The sequence below is a fragment of the Myotis brandtii genome, unplaced genomic scaffold (assembly GCF_000412655.1).
Source record: "Myotis brandtii unplaced genomic scaffold, ASM41265v1 scaffold305, whole genome shotgun sequence".
In the NCBI taxonomy this organism is placed as follows: domain Eukaryota; kingdom Metazoa; phylum Chordata; class Mammalia; order Chiroptera; family Vespertilionidae; genus Myotis; species Myotis brandtii.
This window is the reverse complement of record NW_005361652.1, coordinates 2,154,210-2,178,584: the sequence shown is the minus strand read 5'-3', so window position 1 is coordinate 2,178,584 and position 24,375 is coordinate 2,154,210. Positions and strand designations below refer to the sequence as shown.

The window sequence follows — 24,375 nt, the reverse complement described above, 5'->3', positions numbered from 1 at the left end:
AGTTCTGGCTTCTTTCCTATGAAATAATCCAATGCATTTTGGATTTTCTAAAACCAACAACTACTATCCACAACATACATACACACATGTACTCATAAGCTGAAGAAATACCATATTTGGAAAAAGGCATCAGTGAGTTGTCTTACTGGGTCATTTACTAAATAAAAAGAATAAAACCAAAGAAAAACCACATTTGGAAAAGGGCATCAGTGAGATATCTTATTGGGCTATTTACTATTTTTTTTAAATGCCAGAGATATTTTCCTTTGAAAAACTAAATAAGAGGTATAAGGTTTATTGGGAAGATTTGACTGTCTGTCCAGCACATGCCTTGGCATCATAACCGTGAAGAATCAATTGATGTCAAGAATCCACATGTTGAAGGATTCCTGTAATTTAATTACTTTGACAGACAATAATACTTTCATGATATGACTTTATGTTCTCAACACTTATTCACAAAAATTGACCATGATAGTGCTTTTGGAGCTATTGCATCTGAATATGATAATAATATACAACACAAAGGGATAAAATAAAGGGCCATGGATGTCTAAATGATGAGACCATTTTTTTCAGAATTACTACACGTTAAATGGCTAACAAGTACATAAAAAGTTGAACAACATCACTAATCATCAGGAAATGGCAAATCAAAACCACAATGAGTTATTACTTCAGACCTGTTAGAATGATTTTCAAAATATGAGAAAATAAGTGTTGTCCAATGTTTGAAGAAAAGGAAACCCCTTTGCACTGCTTGTATGAATGAAAATTAGTACAGCTTCTATGGGAAAACAGTATGGAAGTTCCAGAAAAAAATAGAACTATCCAACAATCCCACTTCTGGGTATATATCTAAAGAAAGTTAAATCACTATCTTGAAGAGATTATCTGCATTATCCTGTTCATTGCAGCATAACTCACAATAGCCAAGACATAGAACCAACCTAAGTATTCATTGATGGATGAATTGGTAAAGGAAATGTGATATATGCATGTTTAAAAAGATAGAATATTATTCAACCATTTATGTGAACATGAATGGACCTTGAGGCATTATGCTAAATGAAATAAGCCAGAGAAAAACAAATATTGTATGACCTCACCTATAAGTGGAATCTTAAAAAAAAAAAAAAGACATGAACTCATAGAAGCAAAGCAGATTGGTGGTTCCCTGGGACTGAGGGATGGCAGAAATGGGGAGATATTGGGTACAAACTTTTAGTTATAACATGAATAAGTTCAGGGATATAAGGTACAGTCTGGTAACTATAGTTAGCAATACTGTATTGTATACATTAAAGTTGCTATGGGAGTAGAATTTGAATGTTCTCACTATAACAAAAACAACAAAATGACTATTATGTGAGGTGAAGGATGTGTTAACTAACCTTATTGTAGTATGAATTTCACAATATATTCACAGTATTACTAAACTTATTGTGGTAAGCATTTTACAAAACAGGGGTGTGCAAAAAGGTTTACAATATTTGCATAGGAAATAATACAATAATTAATAAATAATAGTATAAGAATAAACTTTTTGTGTAATAATTACTGTAAGCCTACTTTTGCCCATGTTGTTATATACATGTATTAAATTATCACATTGTACACCTTAAACTTATATAATGTTATATTTTAATTATATCTCAATAAAGCTGAAAAAAAAAAACAGAATTGCTACATTTTTTTCTCTTTTTTTATTTAAAGACTGCCCCACCAAAGGCTTTCACACTATTGTTTGTGCTCATTGTTTATGCATATATGTATATGAGTTCCCTGGTTAATCTTTTCTACCCCCCTCCCAAGTCCCCTCTGAGATATATCAGTCTGTTCTATGCCTCCATTCTTCTGGATCTTTTTTGTTCATCAATTTATTATGTTCATTAGATTCCACTTATAAGTGAGATCATGTGATATTTGTCTTTCTCTGACTGGTTTATTTCATTCAGCATAACACTCTGCAGGCCCATCCATGCTCTTGGAAAGGGTAAGAAATCCTTCTTTTTTACAGCTGCATAGTACTCCATTGTTTAAATGTACCATAGCTTTTTTATCCACTCATCTACTGATGGGCACTTGGGCTATTTCCAGATCATAGTTCTTGCAAATATCACTGCTATGAACATAGGGGTGTATATATTCTTTCTGATTGATATTTCAGGCTTCTTATGATAGTGGGATTGTTGAGTCAAATAGTAGTTCCATTATTAATTTTTTTAGTAAATTCCATGCTGTTTTCCTTTGTGACTGCACCCAGTCTTTTCTCCACCTCCTCACCAGCACTTGTTGTTTGTTGATTTATTGATGGTAACCTTTTTGGCAGGTGTGGGGTGGTATTTCATTGTCATTTTAATTTGCATCTCTCTGAGGATTAGTGACTTTGAACTTTTTGTATATGTTTCTTGGCCATATGAAAGTCCTCTTTACCGAAGTGCCTATTCAGGCCCTGTGCCAATTTTTTAATTGGGTTATTTGTCTTCCTTTTGTTGACCCACCTAATTATGGTCAATTATTTTTGACAAAGGAGGCAAAAACATACACTGGAATAAGGAAGTCTCTTCAATAAATGGTGCTGGTAAAATTGAACAGGTACATGCAAAAAATGAATCTATATACCCAATTTATACCAAACAGAAGAATAAAATCGAAATATAAAAAGACTTAAGTATAAGTTGCAAAATCACAAAAAATCCTAGAAGAAAACATAGGCAGCAAAATCTCAGACATCTCAAATAGCAGAATTTTCACTGACACATCTCCTAGAGCAAAAGCAACAAATGAAAAAAATAAATAAATGGGACTACATCAAACTAAAAAGCTTCTTCACAGAAAAAGAAACAATTATCAAAATGAAAAGGGAACCCACTCTATGGGAGAACATATTTGCCAATGACACATCTGATAAGGGGTTATTTTATATACTCATTGACTTCAATTCCACACCCCTAACAGACTTTTGAAAATGACTAGGTATGGAGCAGGGGGAACACTCATTCCTCTCAAGGCCAAATTCTCTATAAGTATTGTGCTGTCATAAAGGTTGTTAAGAATATAGTGCAAAACTAGTAGAGTATGCGATGGGAAAGTATGACCAGAAGACAGAGAAAGTAGTGAAAGGTTTTCTGTCTTTTAAAAATGCACTTGATACCCCACCAATTGCCTGAACCTTGTTCCTCTGGTCTGGGCAGCTTCATGCTTACACTTCTGCTATTCAGTCCACCCCAGTCTGGCCTCTGTCCATTCCAATAAGTGGAAACCAATCTTATTAAAATCACCAATGACCACCATGTTACATAATCCAATGTTAACTTCTCTATCTTTATCTTAATACCTCAGTAGCATCTGATCCTGTTAATCATGTCTTTTTGAACCACTATTTCTCCTGGATTGTATGATATTATACTCTCCTGGCTTTTCTCCTGGTTTACTGTCCAGTCATTCTTACTCTCCTTTCCTTATTCTTCTTTCTTTATTTGACCTTTAAATCTTGGACTGCAGGACATCGGGGTAGGGGAAACATGGTGTTTGGTATCTTGTTATGTCCACTTTGGTAGAAGAGCACAATTGGTATACAATCTCTTTCTAGGTACATGATTACTGACTGAACCTACAGTGTCCTATCTCCTGGTGCGGGAAGATTAATTATCTACATCTTGCATTATTCCTTCTTTGCACCTATGCCTTCTATCTGCATTTTGTGTCCCTGCAGAAATGTGTCCTTTGAAATGTATCCATCTTAATCCACTTCTTAACTAAATTAGCAGATTAAAGGAGACATAAAAGAATATAAGGCAGGATGCCTATAAAACTATAATGTTGCCCAACTGGTCTGGCTCAGTGGTTGAGCATCGACCCATTAACCAGGAGGTCACGGTTCTATTCCCCGTCAAGATATATGCCTGGGTTGTGGGCTTGATCCTCAGTAAGGGGGGGTGCAGGTGGTAGATAATCAATGATTCTCTCTCATTATTGATGTTTCTATCCCTCTCTCCACCTTCCTTCTTCTCTCTGAAATCAATAAAAACATATTTATAAAACTATAATATCATATAAAGGAAAATGCTATATTTCAATAGTTTGAGGAAACAGGCTTTCCTTGGTTTAATGACTGAGTAGGGTAATGCATAAAGATGATTAAGGGAACAAAATACATATAACTTGGTTTAGGAGGAAATCAGCAGATCTGCAAATATCTCCAATTGGGCAAACATTATCAAGAGAAAATATTGATTTAGCTCAGTGAAAGGTACAAAGGGACCAGAACTAAAAATAATGAAGTTACACTTAAAGAAACCAGAGGGCATCCAATGGACACCAAAGGACTTGTATACATGCATATAAGCATAAGCGATGGATGTGGACAACAAGGGGTGAGGGCAGGATTGAGGAGATGAGGGGACATTGGGGGGATAAGGACACATTTGTAATATCTTAATCAATAAAGGGGAAAAAAGAATAAACATATGGACTGTTATAGAAATTCCTTTAAAAGGAGCCTTTATTAATAAATGGAAACCAACTGTATGCAATGAAAAAATTGTATATTATGCAAGATCAGTGATATCCTCAACTCCAAGTCTGCACAGCAGTCAAGAACACTAGTTCACTGTCTTGTGTGGCCTTAATAGGGATGACAGTTCCTACGCTTCTCCACATACCTATAAATGGGTTCTGGGTCAACTTCTGCCTGTGGTCATATCTTGATCTTTTAAAGATATGATTCCAACTTTTTGTACATCAGAGTACATGTACAAAGGAAAATATGTGTGTGACTCACTGAATATCAGAGGAGACTAGACAGGACCTCTGGCTGCTTCAGATTCTAGAGGCTTAACCACTCCCAAGGACTTAGGGAATTGATATGGTGGCTAACCTAGAAACCATTCTTGGCAAAACATTATTCACCAAAACATTGGTTTGGGAGCACTATCCTGAAAGTTTTTGTTTAGGTGAGGAAGGCAGCCAGTTTCCAACTCCCAATCCCTTCTTCAATTTTCCCTCTTTCACTACCTTCTTATGGCTGCAATGAAATATGTCCCTCCTACTTTCCCCTCCCCCATCCTCTTCTCTACCCAGTTATTACTTTGATATCATAGTCCATTTTTTCTCCATATCCATACAATGTAGAAAAATAGCCACAGTCATCCTTGGTAGGATGGGCATTTTGCTAGTTATCTAGGAAATATCTGAGTTTACCACTACCAGGTGGAGGGAAAGCAATTTCCATCAACTTCTTAAACTGCACAGTGGAAGTTTGCACACTTCATACTTAGGTTGTTTTTCTCATCTTAAAAAGAGGCACAGTTTCCCAAACACCAGCAAAGAGTTACAATCTCTTTGAAGTTGCCAAGTCTGCATAGTAATAACAAACTAAGATTCTGAAGTTATTGATTCTAATTTTATGAATATCAACTACTGTATTTTAATTATGTATTTCTCGAAATACTAGGGTTAAATACTGTTTAAAAATTAGCCAAAGAGAACAAGATGGCAGCAGGAAGCAGTGGCAGTAGCAGCAAGCTCCACACGAAAATCGAGGCTGATTTCAGCTTCCTGGAGCTGTGGCCCACTTCGGTGGACCCAGCTTTGAGGCGGTGGCAGTGAGGCCCAAGAAATAAGTGGGGCTGGCAGCAGTGGCTCGCTCAGGAGCCACTGTGGCTGGAAGTTGATCAATTCCTAGAGGACTGTGGCTGCAGGAGTTCATGAGCTGTGGCTTGGTATCAGAGGCCCCCTATAAAAAAACTCTTCTTCCTAGATACTGGCTCCTAGATAAAGGCAGAGAGATGAGCAAAAAGAGGACCAAAGTCCAGAAGAGGCCCCTGCTCCTCAAGAAACCCCCTTGGGTCGACCTCATTTTAGAAAACACATCCAAGATCCCTGTCCCCAAAGACATCCTCACCCACCAGGTCTCCAACTCCAAGAAGCTCAAGCGGAAGGGGTAGTTATGGGAGAAGTTCGCAAAGTAGGACAAGCTGCCCTGAGAGGCGCGCAGGGTGCAGGCCCAGCTCCTCAACCCTCCTGTGGCCAAAGCCAAGCCTGAGCCCCTGGACACCATGGAGCGGCCCTTCTACAATCTCTGGGCCAAAGATAACATTCTGGAGAGGCCGTTGGCCAGCCAGGACCCCTTCTTCCTGGAGCAGACCAAGAAGAAAGGAGTGAAGCACCGCTGCATCTCCACACCACACTGTCCCAAGTGCCTGCTGTGGAGGTGACACCCTCTGGAGCCTCCTACAACCCGTCCTTTGAGGACCACCAGACGCTGCTCTGGGAAGCCCATGAAGTCGAGCTGCAGTGGCAGAAAAAGGCAGAGAAACTAGAGCAGCAGCTGGCCCTGCCCCACATCGAGCAGGCCGCCACCTAGGAGTCTACATTTGAGGAGATATGCCAGGGGCTGCAGGAAGAGTCCAATGGGGAGGGGGAGCTGGGCGAGGACCAGGACAAGTGGCCAGAGGGGGCTGGAAACCAGGAAGGAGATGACCAGTGGAGATGAGTCAAGGCTGCCACACCTGCCTGCCTGGCCCCTGTGGAGAAGAAGACAGAGTAGCAGGATTGGTGGGAAAAGGCCGCCCAGATGCTGTGGGTACAGCAGGCCACAATGCAGGCCTCCCAGCTCCAGCAACAGAAACTCTTCAGAATGTGCAAGATCAAGGCCCAGGTGATGCAGTGGCTAGCAGAGCTGGTGCAGGGTGGCGGGAATGATTGAAGGCACAGTGGTTATCCTAGGCCAAGCCCCGCAGGCTGGGGCAGCTCAAGTACCAGGCCCTGGAAATCCATGTGCAGCTCAGCTCAGAGCTGGCAGTCTGGCTCTGGACCCTGAAGCCCGAGGGCAACATCCTCCATATCCTGTTCAAGAGCTTCCAGAGGAGAAACATGACCAAGCTCTGGGAGAGAGCCAAGTTCAATCTCAAGTACAAAGGGAAGCTCCTGGAGAAGCAGGCATTCTGGGAGATCCAGTTGTAGCTGATGCTGAGTGCAGAGCCCTCACCCTTCAATAAAGCACCTTTGGACCAACATACATACATACATACATACATACATACATATAAATAATAAAAATAAATAAAAATTAGCCAAAGAAACCACTCTTAGAATAATAAGCCAACCTGTCATACACAGGCCTCTAAATGCATTAAAACTATACTCATAATACTTGATATAAAGCTCTAAATTCTTATTAGACTGTTAAAACAATTGAGATTTTTGTATCTGAGGGAATCAGTGGGATAAGTGGAATGTGCACTGAATCAAGACTTAAGAGGTCTGGATTTTCTCTAGACCTGGTTCTGTTATTTGCAGACATTGTGGACTTGACATCCAGATCTTAATTGCCTCATATTTTTAAACTAGAGGCCTGGCACACGAAATTCTTGCACTTGGTGGGGGGCGGGGTCCTTCAGCCCAGCCTGCACTCTCTCACACTCCAGAAGCCCTCAGGGGATGTCCAACTGATGCTTGGGGGTGTGGGGAGGAAAGAAGCAATCCCATTCTTACCACATAACCCCAGAAAGTTTCAAAAACTACAAATTAAAAGTACTATTTCAGGCAGGGCAGTTGGGTGAGACTGAAAACAAACATCCTGGTGAAGTGTCTTTAAAGCAATTAGTTAGACCCCCACTCCCAGATCCCTTTCCTACCCTGTCCTCCAAGACAACTGCTTCTGCTACTCCCATTCTGGTTAAAAACTGAAGGTTTACTTTTGGAGATGCTTAACCACTCAGGTTCTGAACTCAGGGATAGCAGGCCCAACTAAGGACAAGGAAGATGCCTTATATTGAAAATAGGGGAAATATGAGAAAGTCTGAATATTGGACAGCAAAAACTTCAATTCCATTTCCATACTCAGCTCCAAGAAAGTGGCAGTCAGTTTCCTACCACAGCGTATATTGGCACAGGAGGACAGAAAGCTATCAGAAGGATACCTTCAACAATATAAGACTGATAACATAATGACATCCTTGAGTGTGTATTCAGAGGAGGTTTTCAATTATTTTATAGAATTTGGGGATAAGTTAATTATTGGTACATAGAAAGCTAAGCAAATGAAAAAAAAATGAGCCAATTGATGAGCTCCAAAAATACAAAAGTCATTCAAGAAAGGACAGCTAATCATAATAAATTTGGTAGTTCAGCTTTAAATAATGTGATATTGTCATAATAATCTAAATACTTAACGGATTCAATCAAATACATTATATACATTGGGTGAAGGGGCATTTAGGAAAGCTGAATTCTTATCTTATAATAGAATATCAGCAGATACTATTTAAAAACTTTAAAAACGTTAAAATCACAGTATAAGTATATGATTTCAATATGTGGAGGCAAGCACCAGAAGAAACAGAACAAAGGGTTGGATGTGGTTTGATTTTGGAGAGGATGAGGCAGGGGACTGTTCATTTTATTATAAGCTTAGCAGTACTAGTTGACTTTTTAAAGTATGTACATTATTTACTTACATTAACAATTAATTTCTTTAAAAACTAGAGATTAAATGCACAAATTCTTGCACCAATGGGGTCCCTCGGCCTGGCCTGCGGGATTGGGCTGAAACCAGCTCTCCAACATCCCCCAAGGGTTCCCAGATTGCAAGAGGGCACAGGCCAGGCCGAGGGACCCTACTGCTGCAGGATCAGGACTGGGGAGGAACGTGGGAAGTTGGCCAGCCAGGGAGGCACCACATGTGGGAGAGCTCTAGGGCATGTCTGGCCCATCTTGCTCAATCCCCATCTGCCAGATCCCAGCAGCAAGCTAACCTACTGGTCGAAGTGTCTGCCCCCTGGTGGTCAGTGCACATCATAGCTACTGGTTGACTGGTCAACTTCTGCCCCCCTGGTGGTCAATGTATGTCATAGCAAGAGGTTGAGAGGCCTTAGCATATTACGCTTTGATTGGTTGAATGAACTACTGGATGACCGGACACTTAGAATATATTAAGTTTGACTAAATAGCTTTTGATGCAGTCTACTTTAAAATTTCTGTGATTATGAAAAACTTTACTATTTTCTTATCCCAAGATAATACATATTTAATAGATATCATTTATTATTATATCAAAATATTATCAGACTTTTAGAAATTCTTTCATTAAATTAGATACTACTTAGGAAGCAAGTGCATTAAAACTTATAAGCCCTCATAGAATCCCTAGTATATGAACTGATCAAGGTACTCAAGTTACATTGTTGTTAAAATTCAGTGTGGCGAATGTACACCTTGCCACAGATACATGGCTATTTTTACTTTTGATATTACATGATCTTCTCATATGTGCATCTTCTGAAAAATAGATGTAGAGTCAGAATGTCTTAAAGCAACCAAGAATTGATAGTTATCATGAATAAATAGTATTAATGTGACGAAGGAGATAATTCTTTTGTGTCACAGGACTAACTCACCCCATTTCCCAGGGTGGGGTGGGAGGTGTTTTGGTACTCTTTGTTTCCTGATCTTAATTTGTCCCTGGATTGTAATTTTTATGTCCTTCTCTTTACTTCGTTATTGATGTTTAACTAACAACTCCAGTCCAGTTCTTACAGACATCCCTTGTTGTAACTTTGAAATTCCTGACTAAAACCATCTCTTGCCTCTTGGTGAATTGAAGTGCTGATTCTTCTCTGTCTGTCATTCCTGTCTTTGTCCATTCCCTGCATTGTATACATTGCATTCCAACAATAAATAAATTCCAACTGACTCAACAGGAACATCAGTTTAAATTTTTAATATAACAGGTTGATGACTATCAAAATGACATTCAAGTGTTGTTTACTGGTAGCTTTGAGCACACTGTTATTTCTTCTTGTATTCTTACTAGTTGCTTCTCAATTAGACACATCCTCCTTTCATTGTTCATTCTTCACACTGCTTCACTTACCCTCATAAACATTAAGATGCTGTATTGATGCTAAACCTAGTAAAAGGGCCAACACAAGCTATTTGTCTGTGGGGCATTTCTTTCATCTCCCTTACCCTTCTCCCTCCCTCCCACTTGTCAGATCAAATCCTATCACAGGATCATCATCTTCATTTTGCCCTCTCCCTTCATTTCCAAATATCTAGAGATTCCTGATTTGGTTCCTTCCACATGTGATGAAGCATCCCATATCTAGACATATCACTTCCCCATACCTAATAAAACATAGCTGTCTAGATTCCATCTAGTGTGGACTATGTTTTCTGCTAAGGAATTAGAACTGAAAACCTAATTCAAGTGGTAAGGGTTGAGATTTCTTTAATGTAATTCCCCTCCCAGGTAATAGCTCCACCTTAATGGGCTCCTTCATTCTACATTATCCAAAGAAGGTATAGGGGTGTGTGTGTGTGTGTGTGTGTGTGTGTGTGTGTGTGTGTGTGTGTTTAGGAGGGAATGGTGAATAATAGAGATCAGGGGAGGAAGGGGGTGGGAGGTGTTTCTGGTGCCTTTCACTTCTCACCATGTGTAGGAAGGTGCATACTCCCCTTATATAGAGAGTTCTGTTTTGAAGGTAGAACTAACAATTTAAATATTTTAACTTGGGTTTGGAAGATTATATGTATTTAATAGGCATCATTTATTACATCAAAATATTATCATAGCTTTAGTAATTTATATTTTATTCAGGCTTCTTTATTCTTTCAGACCTCAAATTATTTTGAACCTTCTATGTATGTTTGGTACACCATTTTACTGTGTGTAAGATTGGTATGGTGTTTTTTACTCAGTAAAATCATAAATTTAATTTTGTTTTAAGTAATCAATCTATTCATTATTTTTTCTCAAGGAGGGAAATTTACTTCCATGAAATATTTCCTTCTGGTTGATAAACTTAACATTAGCTTGGGTGTTATGGTTTTTAGTCCAGCTGCTAATGATGTAGGATTTCTGTGCTCTAGAGAGAAGATTCTAGAAATAATTAAGTGTGAATGCCTCCTCATCTGCTTGTCTTCTATTCTAAAAAATAGAATTTCTTATTTAAAAGTTCTAGCTCTTACCTAATTCTTTTCAGATTGGGCACTTTAGGATTTGTGAGAAGGCCATGTAGTCTCTGATTCAATCATAATATTTTGGGAAAAAAGACAAAAGGGAAATGGGAAATGGGGATGCTAACAGAAAAACAACTTTAATTTCTATCACCAAGAAAAAAATGGATGACATCAGAAAATCTGTGGTGTCAAATCATGCCTAAAACATGGTTAAACTGAGTAAAGAAACTTTCTTCCTTGGAGTCTATAGATTGGAGGAAAAGAGGGGGGAAATAAATGACAGGTATATAGCAAAACCAATAAAAGAATGATCACTTAACAACCTGAAGGATCTGTTTTAGAAACAACTTCACAAACCTCCACTGAGACCAATGCTAATGCATAAATGAGAAGCTAAATACAAGGAAGAAGAAATGGAGACGACACACCAGAAGATTATTGGTTGTGATAGTTGAGGTAGAAGAGTGAGGAAGCATAGCTATGAGGGGACAAGTTAGTTTCCCTTAAGATATGAGGTTTTCTTGGCATATGAAGCACATAGTAAGGAAAGAGTTTGTTTAGCAATGGATTGATCAGTCAAAGAATGGCAAATTTTTGCAGCACTACTTAAATGTTTTTTCACTGATAATATATTTTAATGCTTAATGAACTAAATCATTGTCATGGTTTGTTTAAACAGCACTGTCCAATAGAAATATGATGTGAGTTACATTTTAAATTTTAAATTTTAGTAGTCAAATTTAAAAATGTAAAAACAGGTCAGATTAAACTTAACCTGTATATATAAAAGCCTAAGCGACCAGCCAACCGCTGTCGCACTATGATGCGCACTGACCACCAGGGGGCAGATGCTCAATGCAGAAGTTGCCTAGCAACAGCAACTTTTCAGAGTGCCCTCTCACACTCTGGGACCCCTCAGGGGATGTCAGATTTCTGGTTTCAGCCTGATCCCCACAGGCCAGGCCGAGGGACCCCACTGGTGCACGAATCTGTGCACCAGGCCCCTAGTTTAACAAAATATATTAAAAATATCATAATTTCTCCAAGTAATCAATATAAGAGATTAAGAGTTATAGTACATTCTTTTCTTACATAGTAATACTTAGAAACTCAGTGTGTATTTTGTACTTATAGTGTATCTTAATTTGGATTAGGCCCATTTCATGTGCTAAATTTTTTTAATCCTCACCCAAAGATATTTTTCTATTGATTTTTAGAGAGACAGAGATTTTCCATTGATTTTTAGAGAGACAGAGATTGAGAAAGAGAAACATCAGTGTTAAGAGAGACACAGCTGGTTGCCTGCTGCACATGCCAAGACCAGGGTAAGGGATCCAAACTGCAACCAAGGTACATGTCCTTAACTGGGAATCGAACCCATGACCCTTTATTTCATGGACCAATGCTCTAACCACTAAGCAAAACTGGCCAGGACTCATGTGCTAATTTCATGTGTGGCTAATGGCTACTATATTGGACAGTACAGAGTTTAGGACAGTGATGGCGTACCTTTTGAGCTCGGCGTGTCAGCATTTTGAAAAACCCTAACTTAACTCTGGTGCTGTGTCACATATAGAAATTTTTTTTTGATATTTGCAACCATAGAAAAACAAATACTTATATTTTTGATATTTATTTTATATATTCAAATGCCATTTAACAAAGAAAAATCAACCAAAAAATTGAGTTCCCGTGTCATCTCTGACACGCGTGTCATAGGTTCGCCATCACTGGTTTAGGAGAAACCATGTTTGCGTCACCACCTATGAAGTAGTCTTGAAAATAAAACAAAACAAAATGGAATTTGATCAAGCTGCTAGATCTGCACTGTCCAATACACTACCTACTAGCAACACTTATCAATTTAAATCTAGATTAATACAAATTAATTGAAACTAAGAATGTAGTTCCTTGGTTGCATAACACATTTCAAGTTCAGTATAACCATGTTATCAGGCATCACAGGTTTAGAAACTTAATGCTTCTGTCATCTAGACTGAAAATTAGAGAATAATGTCTAAATCACAGGGGATTTGTATTACTCTTGATGAAAACACACATTTCTCCTTTTTCATTTCATCCCCAAATCCTCTTTCACATTGTAAACTTCTTTCTGCCCTCTCCTCAATAAAACCTTAGGATGACCTTGCCTATAAGGATGCAAAATTGTCCAAGAGAATTCTGAAAAATCCAATTATGTTGATCGCCCTTCTTTTCTCAACAGTTTCATTTTTTTTTCAAGTTTCATAAAGATGTGAGGAATCTTGTGTTTAGAATATATGCTACATCTGGAAAAGAATTGTGAGGAATACATTTTTTAATATGCTGACATACCTTCCAAAACATAATTTTAGCTGGCATTATGACAATTGTAGGATGTGCAGTTGGGAAACCAAAAAGAAAGCATATAGCAATACTCTTTCTTCCCCCTTCTCCTACATTTAGGCACTTTTTTATTGTCTGTGCTCTGGGCAGTGTTCTAACTTGATATTTGCAAGTCAATGGCAAGGCTGGCTCAGCGCTGAGGGAATTACATAGTCACAGACAATTAGTCTTTTAAAAGGTCTGCTGCTTGGAAATTTGCCACAAAACTAAGTATAGCCTCAGCACATAATGTAAATTTTTAATGATTATAACTTTCCTAAATTCAGCCTTTAACAAATCTCATAGTAGTGTTTTGAAACTTTTAAATCAAACATAACCCAATTAAGTTGGTATTTGATTAAACTGAACTGCCACTTCACTGAAGTGTTTAAATAAATCAACATTAATATGCTTTTACTACAGTAAATAAAGTTATGTCTATATAGTTGAAATGTCAATACTCATACATGGCTCTTAAAAAATAAGTACTCCATGAACTCTGAATAACAAATCTAGTATTAATTTGGGGAAACTATTGATATTTTTTTAGACCAGTGTGAGTACTTTGCCCCAAAACTGTACCAGTTTCTAGTTCTTAAAAAATAATTAACCAAATAGTTGTTGAATTCTAAAACCATTGAGTTGTCCATATAATGGTTCTGATTAATGATCTTTCCCCCCTTAAAATGCAATACTGATTGGTCATCCAAGGAATAGCTATAAGGAATCATTTTCATTCTAATAAGATAAAGTTGTTAGGAGACCTTGAGCTGCATTGCTTCCTCAATCTAACAACAAGAACTTACATTATTTGCCCCAAAATAGATCTTCTACAGAAGATTCCTTCATCAAAGGTCAACTAGAATCAAGTGGCAGAAAAAAAATCCTATGTTTCTGTCCATAGGTGCAGAATGATGGATTTAAATATCTCATCTAAGGGTAGAAAAAACTTTTTGGAAGCAGGACTTATATACACTAAAAAATGTAGCTTTATGCTCCCATTTTTATTGCTGTCAAAATATAGATGCTCAAAGATGGTTCTACATTTTCCATGATGTTCATAGTTCTACATTTCATTGATATTTTCTCTTTGTGTTTCCTTTAGCAGCCTAATTGATTTTAGACTGGTCCCGTGAATCCTGTGCAGGATGAGTTTCAAAGTACATTAAATTCTAATTTCAGTACCCTTTGTTAGTGTGTCCTTCACTATAAGAAATGTAAATCTAAAGTGAGTCTGCTTTGGAACTCTTGTTCACTGGAAAGAGATGTTTATACAGTCTAAGCTGGAACACCTGTGGTGAGTTAGAATTAGGTTTGGCTGCGAGTGACAGAAATCTTAAATAAGAGTGGCTTAAACAAGATAGTTGTTTGTCTACTGCATTCAAGTGCAGTGGTACATAGCAGGGCTGGTATGGTCTAGATCAGTGGTTCTCAACCTTCCTAATGCCGCGACCCTTTAATACAGTTCCTCATTTTGAGGTGACCCCCAATTTCATTGTTACAAATTGAACATAATTAAAGCATAGTGATTAATCACAAATCAATATGTAATTATATATATGTGTTTTCCGATGGTCTTAGGAGACCCCTGTGAAAGGGTCGTTCGACCCCCAAAGGGGTCGCGACCCACAGGTTGAGAACCGCTGGTCTAGATCTTTGATCTTGCGGATTTCTCATGTCTAGTCTGCATTCTGAAGGATACATGGTCAAAGAGGGCTTCTTCCAGCTGTAGTGTCTGTATTCTAGCCAGAAGGAGAAAAGAGAAGAGAAGGAAAAACTCCTCCCTTTTATGATATTTTCCAGAATGTGCACACTCTACCTCCACTTATATCCCATTTATCAGGACTTTGTCTCCTGGCCACAAGGAGTTTCCTGGGAAATACAGTCTTTCTGTTGGGTGATCATAAGGTCAGCTATAAACTTAGAATTCTGTTACTACAGACAAAAAGGGGTTATTGGAGGAAAACTAGGTGTCTGGTGATCAAATGACTGTTTCATGAGCCTAGCAGCTACTGCTAGACAAATAAAGGAAGCAACTAAGTTTTTGGTAGAGCGTTCCAAAAAAATTAGTACTTATAATGATTTTTTTTAATTTCCTGAACCCCTCTCACCAGGGTCTATTAAAACTTCTCCTCCTCTCATTGGTCTTAAAATCCCTTGGATTTCAACTGTTTCTCATCAAAACATCCTATACTGCCATGATAAGAAGTGATTTTCAAATTTTCTACCCTGGCATAATATGTCATGAAGAGAAAAAAAGTTGAATTACTTTCTAATATGCCTAATCATTATATAATTTTCCATTCACTTTTTTTAGTTGCAACACATTGAAACACTCTGTTGACATTAAAACTATCTATATAACACAAAATTAATTGAAGTTTTTAAATTGATCAAGTAATTATAGCCACTGTGTTTTGAGTATTTGCACTGTGCCAGGCATTGTGCTATGGGTTTCTCTTATAATATATCATTAAATTTTCATAATAACCCTAAAAAGAAGAAATATTATTATTGCCCTTAGTTTCTAAATGGGGAAACTGAAGTTCATAGAGGCTGCATAACTTCTCCAAATCCCCACAGCTAATGAGTGATAGAGTCCAGGATTCATCCCTAGAAAAGCTGAATCCAGATTTCTACACCCCCTTCACTAAATCCCCACCCTCTCCTCCCCTCATCTTAACCACAATATGCCCTGATTGGTTGGCATTATTTTATATGCAAAAAAATTATATCTATGTTCTCCAACATGGTAGCTACTAGTCACATATGGCTATTTACATTTAAATTTGAAGTAAGCAAAATTAAAATTTCATGTATTCTGTCACACTAGCCACATGTCTTGTGCTCATTAGACACATGTAGTCATTGGCTATCATATTGAACAGTGTAGATATGGAACATGTCGATAATCACAGAGATTCTTGAAGAGTACTGATCTAGATAACTCAGTTCCTAACTGGAATATCTCCTTGGCCTGAATTATCTACCTGTCTTTGTAGTAGTTATGGCCAAAGAGAAACAGGTACAATATCTTAAATAAGATATTAACTGAATTTATCATTTTGTCTCATAAATTCCACATATGCAAATAATCATTTGAGTGACAGTTGTGAATATTCCTTGAATACTGTCTCTGAAATAATCACCAACACATTATCATATCCTCATTATAGTCTTTATCCTATATAATAAAGAGGTAATATGCAAATTGACCATCACTCCAACACACAAGATGGCCTCCCTCGTGTGGTCAAAGATGGCTGCCCCCATGTGGACATAAGATGGCCACCACAAGATGGCCAGCAGGGGAGGGCAGTTGTGGGCAATCAGGCCAGCAGAGGAGGGCAGTTGGGGGGCAACCAGGCCTGCAGGGGAGGGCAGTTGTGGGCGATCAGGCCATCAGGGGAGGGCAGTTGGGGGCAACCAGGCCTGCAGGGGAGGGAAGTTAGGGGTGACCGGGCCAGCAGAGGAGGGCAGTTGGGGGGGACCCAGGCCTGCAGGGAGGGCAGTTGGGGGGGACCAGTCCAGCAGGGGAGGGCAGTTAGGGGTGACCAGGCCAGCAGGGGAGAGCAGGTAGGGGCAATCTGGCCGGCAGGGGAGCAGTTAGGTGTCGATCAGGCTGGCAGGGGAGTGGTTAGGGGGTGATCAGACTGGCAAGAAGAATTGGTTAGGGGCAATCAGGCAGGCAGGCAGGTGAGCGGTTGGGAGCCAGCAGTCCTGGATTGTGAGAGGGATGTCTGACTGCCCATTTAGGCCTAATCCCAGAGGGTTCCCAGATTGGAGAGGGTGCAGGCTGGGCTGAGGGACACACCCCCCATGCACAAATTTCGTGTACTGGGCCTCTAGTCTATAATAATAAAAGCATAATATGCTAATTAGACTGGACATCCGACCAACCTTCCAGATGAAGCCGGGGCTGCAAGGGCCAAGGCAGCAGCCACGGCTGCAGGGGCTGAGCCCCTTGCATGAATTTCATGCATCGGGCCTCTAGTTGTTATATAAATGTTAATATTCTGATGTAATCATGTGAGACATATTTTAAATCTATATAGTCATTGTCTGATATAATACCACTTGACCTATATAACATTCATGGCATCTGTTAATCCTTTCAGTATTCTAATGGAATAACTTCCTTCTTATTTTCAGCATTGTGAAGTGAAACTTTTGACAATAGTAAAATAAAATAAGAAATATAAAGTTACATATCTGTAGGAGATAAATGCAATCACTTCTAATCTTATACTTTTCTATTTTATAAATTTATATTAAAGACTGAAGGGTGGGTACTTAGAAAAGATACTGCAGGCAGAGTCATCTATTGATTTGATTTTTATATACAGTCATATTCAAAATTCTATCCTAGTATCACCAATATTTACAACTTCAAAACCTTCGTGGTAAAAGTGCTCAGTGTCACTAAATTACACCAGCTTTTACTGAAAAAGCCCAGTGGGTGTGCCTATTTGAAAATGCTCTATTAAAAGAATACTTTGGTAGTTGGCCAGTAAAAGAGCACCAAAATGACTTAATACACTGCTGCATTCAATTAGGCTTACTTTTCTTTTATAAAAGGTGAAAGAAGAAACTTTTAACTCTAAAAATTAACATTTCCTGTAATCTGAATATTTTTTTCTTTGTGTGCCTAAGAAAACTTATTCAGAAGATAAATTAGAAAATACCTTGGTTGTTTTAATTTTAAAAGTATAATGACAGGATTCTTCTTGTGAGCACCATAGTCATATCAGTAATTTTCCTACCTGTATCCCTTCTGAATTAAAGAGCTCCAACTGAAAATAGCAAGATGTCATATTAAGGACGCTTATAGTCTTACCTCCCTATACTGGAATTCTTCTGAGCACTAGTAGGTATTCTGGAAAAATAGATTTGCATTTCAATCAAAAGAACATCAACCTTGTGACAGAGGAGACTGATGATCTTTCAAAGCTCCATTTCAATGCACCTCTGAGATAAAAGAGGGCTTCTGACAACTTTCAGTACCCTGAGTTGCATAGCCTAATTTGAAGCACCGTGTAAATTTAAAAATGTGCTTTGTCATTATAATACCTATGTTTCTAAACTGGTTAATTTTTTTAAAGCATTTTAAAGCAGGTATAGTAATTATAATCTTTATTTAAAGAAATAAAGACATTTATGATTGGGAGAGGCAGTTAAGTTTATCTATCAAGACTAATCCTTTCATTTGAGAGAAAAGATGTAACTCCATAAAACTTATCATTGGCAATGTGTGACTGAATTAAAGAGGACATTTGGATGTAGGGCTCAGCTCTAAGATTACTTGTGGGACTTTGGCAAAGTTGCTTTTACTACCTCTCTGGACCTTTGTTTCCTCCTCTGTAAAAAAAAAAAAGTTAAACTCTTTTCAGATATTATAATCTATGTGATTTATTATTATTTTTCAAATGTTAAGCAGCTAGTTTGTATTTGAGCAGACTCTACTTCACTAAAGTATAATGACAGTATAACACTTAATTAGCCAGAATACACAATCACACTATTATTTTTTTTTACTTTTATTATTATTCATTTAATGGAGGAGAGAGAGGCTAAAACCTAAGCAAACTAGAATCAGGGATTAATTTAAAATATGGCCCCTAGGAAATGTTTTTATTTATTTATTTATTTTTATTTTTATTTTTTTTAAATATTTTATTGATTTTTTACAGAGAGGAAGGGAGAGAGATAGAGAGTTAGAAACATCGATGAGAGAGAAAGATCGATCAGCTGCCTCCTGCACATCTCCTACTGGGGATGTGCCCGCAACCCAGTTACATGCCCTTTACCGGAATCGAACCCAGGACCTTTCAGTCCGCAGGCCGACGCTCTATCCACTGAGCCAAACCGGTTCTGGCAGGAAATGTTTTTAGGTCAAACCACAGTCTTAGACACTCTAATTTTTCATCTCCTGCTCTGGAGAGTGAGTACTGATGTGCACTCTGATGACCACAAAGTCCTAAATGATTGTCACTACTCAGTAAAAAAAATGCAACTCTGTGTACTAGGTTTCACTCTCATAAGCTGGAAATTTGCCTTGACCATCCTATCTAATAAAAGGGTAATATGTAAATTAACCATCACTCCATCACAAAGATGGCAGTGCCCATAGCCACAAGATGGTGGCACCCAGTCCTCTCAGCCCCACTGGAGTCCCCCAGTCCCAGGGGGGCGGCCGCTGAGAGCGGGCAGTGTGAGCAGCCTGGCAGAATGCTTGCTTCATCACCGTGGTGACAAGGCAAGCATTCTGTGCTCAGCCATGGAGGGCCTCTGGCCAGGCTGGGTGCGGAACACTTGCATCATTGCAGGCCGGGCTGAGCCCCCTCCCCCCATGCACAAATTTCATGCACCAGGCCTCTAGTATAAAAAGAATGTTCAACAAGGGTTAAAAATGCTTCCTGCTCAACTTTTGATTAGACAAATTACCCACAATATTCTATTCCCAAAGCATACCAGTTAATCAAGGTTTTACTGTGCATTGTTTAAACTAGCTAGTAAATTAATTAATTGAAGCAAGTGAATATTTCAGCCTGACTAGATGTCTGCAGTGATGTGATTGCTTGGATTTTGTTATTTTTAATAAAGAGTAAATTGCAGGAACAATGACATTTGTACGTTTGGCTAAGGCACAAATACTTTATATATGATGAGCATGGCCTGGCTTCAGCAGAAGTAGTTGAAATTGCTGGTAGCATGATTATAGTTTCCCAGCCAACTCACTAAATGATACTGAGGACCTTTACCTATTTGTAGGAGCAATTGTTAGTCAATTCTTTTTTCTGGCCTTATTTCCCATTCCAGGTCATAATCTAACTACCTCTGCCTCCATCTAGCAGTTGTCCCTTGCAGTAAACGGTATGATCTCTCTATTGTAAGGGAGAACTGGGGCTTTGATAATCACATCTCTAGCACAGAATACTGTGACTGGGGCATAGTAGATGCTTTGTAAATCACTAATAACCTAAACAATGGAAGCAGGGGTTACTTTTGACTAATAAGTTGCTATTTTAGGGTCACTTTTGTAGTTATCTTAAATCCCTCAAATTTTAACTAACACAAGACAGCATGTTTCTGAATGCATTTGGAAAGTTACTTCTCACTTTCTCTCTCCTTGCTGTCAATAGGAGAACATTGGCCAAATCATTGATAACAAATGTCTTTCATAAACAAACATAGTAGAGATTCAGCTGAATTTATTGAGTGAATGTATTAGATACAAAGGCAGCTTATGAGACGATAGTGGAGCCATTTTGCAGATTTTGCTCCAGAAAAAAATACAAAAGCAAATGTATAACTTAGCATTAACTCAATTTAGATGATGACATTGACAAAGTGGAGAAGGTGTGCCCACAGAGGGAAAGGTTGACATACTAAACAAATAATTTTCTCTTAAATGTGAACATAACTCAGCACCAAGTGAGGGAGATTCCTATCAGTTTCCATAATGAAAGCCAAATATTCTAATGAGGGTAATCATACAGGAAGTTTTCTGCTTAATTACTTCAAAGCTTACAAATGCAAGAGTAGGATTAAGTCCATTTTATCTCCAAGTAGAATCCTGACAACCGAGAGCAAACATGGTTGTAAATTGTTGGCAGATGATAATCAACAGTTGCCTGCTTTAGAGATATTCAAATGTGCATGCTATGGCTATGCTTCATGCCAGTCTATTGATTGACCCAAAACTGTGATGCTGAAAGTGTTCTTCATGTAGGAATAGCTTGGTTTCTGCTTCTTCAATGAGTAAAGGAGAAGAATTTGGTTTAACATCAGCTACAACGTTGGTGGTTTACCTCTATCAGCAGCATACCAGCTAGGCTCTATTGCCACAAATAAAAATGCATGGTTGGTCTTTGAGGATTTCATGTTTTCATCTTTGATCTTTGTGTTAAAGGATCAAGGAGCTGGCTTTGTTTATCTTCATTATACAGTATGTGGCAAAAGTATGGAAAAGTTTATTCTTGTATTATTATTTATTAATTATTGCATTATTTTAATATGATCAACTGTAAACCTACTTTTGTCCCACTCTGTATACTTACCAAGCCCATTGCACACTAAATGCTGAGAGACCTTCAAATTATTTCATGAAAGTATTGAACAATGTTCTCCTTCAATACTCCTGACAAAAGTTTGGAGCCACCTTGTCTGAATAGCTATTACATAGATGTGAATTTTCACCATCAGTCAATCACCTGTAAGCTAGTTCCCTTGAGTCAAAGGGGAAGCAAACCTGTTGAGTTTCTGAAACCTACAGGCCATATGTACTGAAATTGTAAGTAAAGAAATAATTTTGAAATTATTTAGAGGATTGCATATTTTATGCTACATAGATTTCTGGAAACAAAGCTATGAAGATTAAACTGACAGTTCAATATAGTTATTGCATTTGATTGAAAAAATAATACAACCAAAACTTGATGGGCAATGAAATGTCTGGCTCTTGAAAAATATCAAGTTCAATTTAAATTCTTAGAATGGTCAACTGGAAAAACAAGAGTTTGAGGGTTCAAATGACACATACGGAGACAATACAGTTTGGTTTCTATTTTGACATGTAATAGAACTTCTCTAATTGAGTTTGATAAAAACTGGTTGTTACAAAATGTCTCCTGTGAGGTTTGACAGCTGATATCATAGTTACATGATTATTTATATTACTTAGAGGCCCAGTTCACAAAATTCGTGCATGGGAGGGGGGTGTCCCTCAGCCCAGCCTGTACCCTCTCACAATCCAGGACTACTGGCTCCTAACCACTCACCTGCCTGCCAGCCTGATTGCCCCCTAACCGCTCCCCTGCCGGCCTGATTGATGCCTAACCACTCTCCTGCTGGCCTGATTGCCCACAACTGCCCTGCCCTGCTGGCCTGAGGCCCCCAACTGCCCTCCCCTGCTGGCCTGATCACACCCATCTGCCCTCCCCTGCCAGCCTGATTGCCCCCAACTGCTCTCCCCTGCTGTGACCCACCTCCTCCGCTGGGACCCGCCTCCTCCATGTGAGGTGGTGGAGATGCTGGGACCAGCCTCCTCTGCACAAAGTGGAGCCGCGAGACCCCCAGGCCTCACCACATAGAGTGGCCACCGGGCCCTGCCTCCGCTGTGCATGCAGCCATCTTGTGGCTGCCATCTTTGTGGCGACCATCTTTGTGGTGGCCAGCTTGTGGTGGCCATCTTGTGATGACATCGCACATGAGGACCACCTAGGCTTTTATTAGTATAGACTAGAGGCCTGGTGCATGAAAATGCATGCACTGGAGGGGGTTCCCTCAGCCCAGCCTTTCCCCTCTCACAGTCCGGGAGCCCTCAGGGGCAGGAGGCAACCCGGTGATCAGGAGAAGCGAACGCCCCCATCACAACTCTGATGCTGCCACTGCCAGTAGCACAAGCCTCGGCCAGCCCTGGTTACCTGAGCCTCGAACAGCCCTGGGCGGCTGAGGCTTGCCCTGGATGGCTGGGGTCTGAGGGGACTGGGGGACTTTGGAGGCAGGTGCCCCGGCGGGGCTGAGGGGACTGGGTTCCACTATCTTGTGGCTGTGGGCGTCACCATTTTTGAGGGCGGGGCAGTCACTTAACATATTCCCTCCTTATTGGCTGTAGGCACCACCATCTTAGTGATGGTGTGAGGGCCAATTAGCATATTCCCTCTTTATTAGATAGGATGTCTATCAGACTCACATAAATATCTCTTACTGGTATCTTGTTCTCAAAAGCACTAGTTTCTCACTCTGTTTAGGCATCCCTTTTTGCTCCCTGCTAGGATAAAAATTGGGCTGGTGTGGAGGAGCCAGGGAGTAAGGACTAAAGTGATTTTGAGAAAAATCAAAGACCTGGTATATGGTCTCAAGAGAGTAACCTACTTTCAGTCTTATAGAAAAGCTATAACTGATGAGTATGAAGGACATTGCAAAAAGTATAAAAGACTCTTAGTGTTCAAATACATAAAAACTCTCCCTTTTACAAAAAAATTGCTGGCTGTGGGTTGTGTTGCCATTGTTTTTTAAATAACTTTTTTACTGTACTGTGCTTTAATTTTTGTTTTACAAGTTGCAAGGATTAAGACCTACTGCATAGAAGCTGTTATATTAGGCAGAAATTGTATTAAATTTGGTAACTGATAGGGTACCTGGCTGTTAGAAGGTGATTATTTTTAAGTTTGTGTGTTTGTATCTCCTCCTATTCCCATTTGTTGCTTCCCAAATCTTGAAGGAAGTTCCCTAAGATGATTTTTAGATTAGTATTGGTTTTAGGCAGAGGGTGAAAAGGAGGTTGAAATTAGCTGAACACTGCAAGTTACGGTTGGTGGAAGAGGCAAGGAATATAGTTTAAGGGACGGGTTAAAATTTTAAATGTGAGGCAGGCTGAAATGCTTTGGCATTGGAACCTTAAAGGTTGTTACTGTTTTGAAACACTGATGCCAAAATTTCCCTTTTTTTAATGAACTCTCAGAATTTGATCACTTCTTTGATTCTCCCTAATACTTCAGTGAGGCAGTTTTCTTTGTTCTGGTCCCAGAACACGTGTTCATCAGTTTCCCTAGCAATCTTGCCTGCTTACCATATCCAACCCTTATTGCCTATTAAATTTTAACCACTTCATAGTGAATATTATACTTGAATTTTTGAGTAGCCTTTCCTTAAAGACAAACCTACTATTACCAACTACAATACTGGCTAAACTCAAATGTGTCCTAGGAACAGCTGCTGACTTTTTAACTGAAAAATATAATGGTTGTAAAGGACAGAGCAAGTGAATTTTGTCAGCTATATAAATGCTTAAACTAACCATACCCATGCATATATCTATAATAGTAAAAGGGTAATATGATAATTTGACCAGATGTCCTTCCAGACATCATTCTGGATGAAGCTGGGGCTGGAGAAAAGCTGCCTGGGTCCCGGGTGCCAGAGAGAAGCTGGTGCCGTGGTGAGGGCAGCTGGGGGAAGGAAGGCCTACTCTTGCACAAATTTTTGTGCATTAGGCCTCATATATGTGTGTGTGTGTGTGTGTGTGTGTGTGTGTGTGTG

The 24,375-nt window shown here is 39.1% G+C and overlaps 1 protein-coding gene and 1 pseudogene across 1 annotated transcript in view; both read left to right on the top strand.

Moving 5' to 3' along the window:
• IL1RAPL2 (interleukin 1 receptor accessory protein-like 2) overlaps positions 1–24,375 on the top strand; it is a 1,356,387-nt gene that overhangs the window by 587,303 nt on the left and 744,709 nt on the right. The gene's annotated exons all lie outside the window — the stretch shown is intronic.
• LOC102244428 lies at positions 5,497–7,022 on the top strand (annotated as a pseudogene).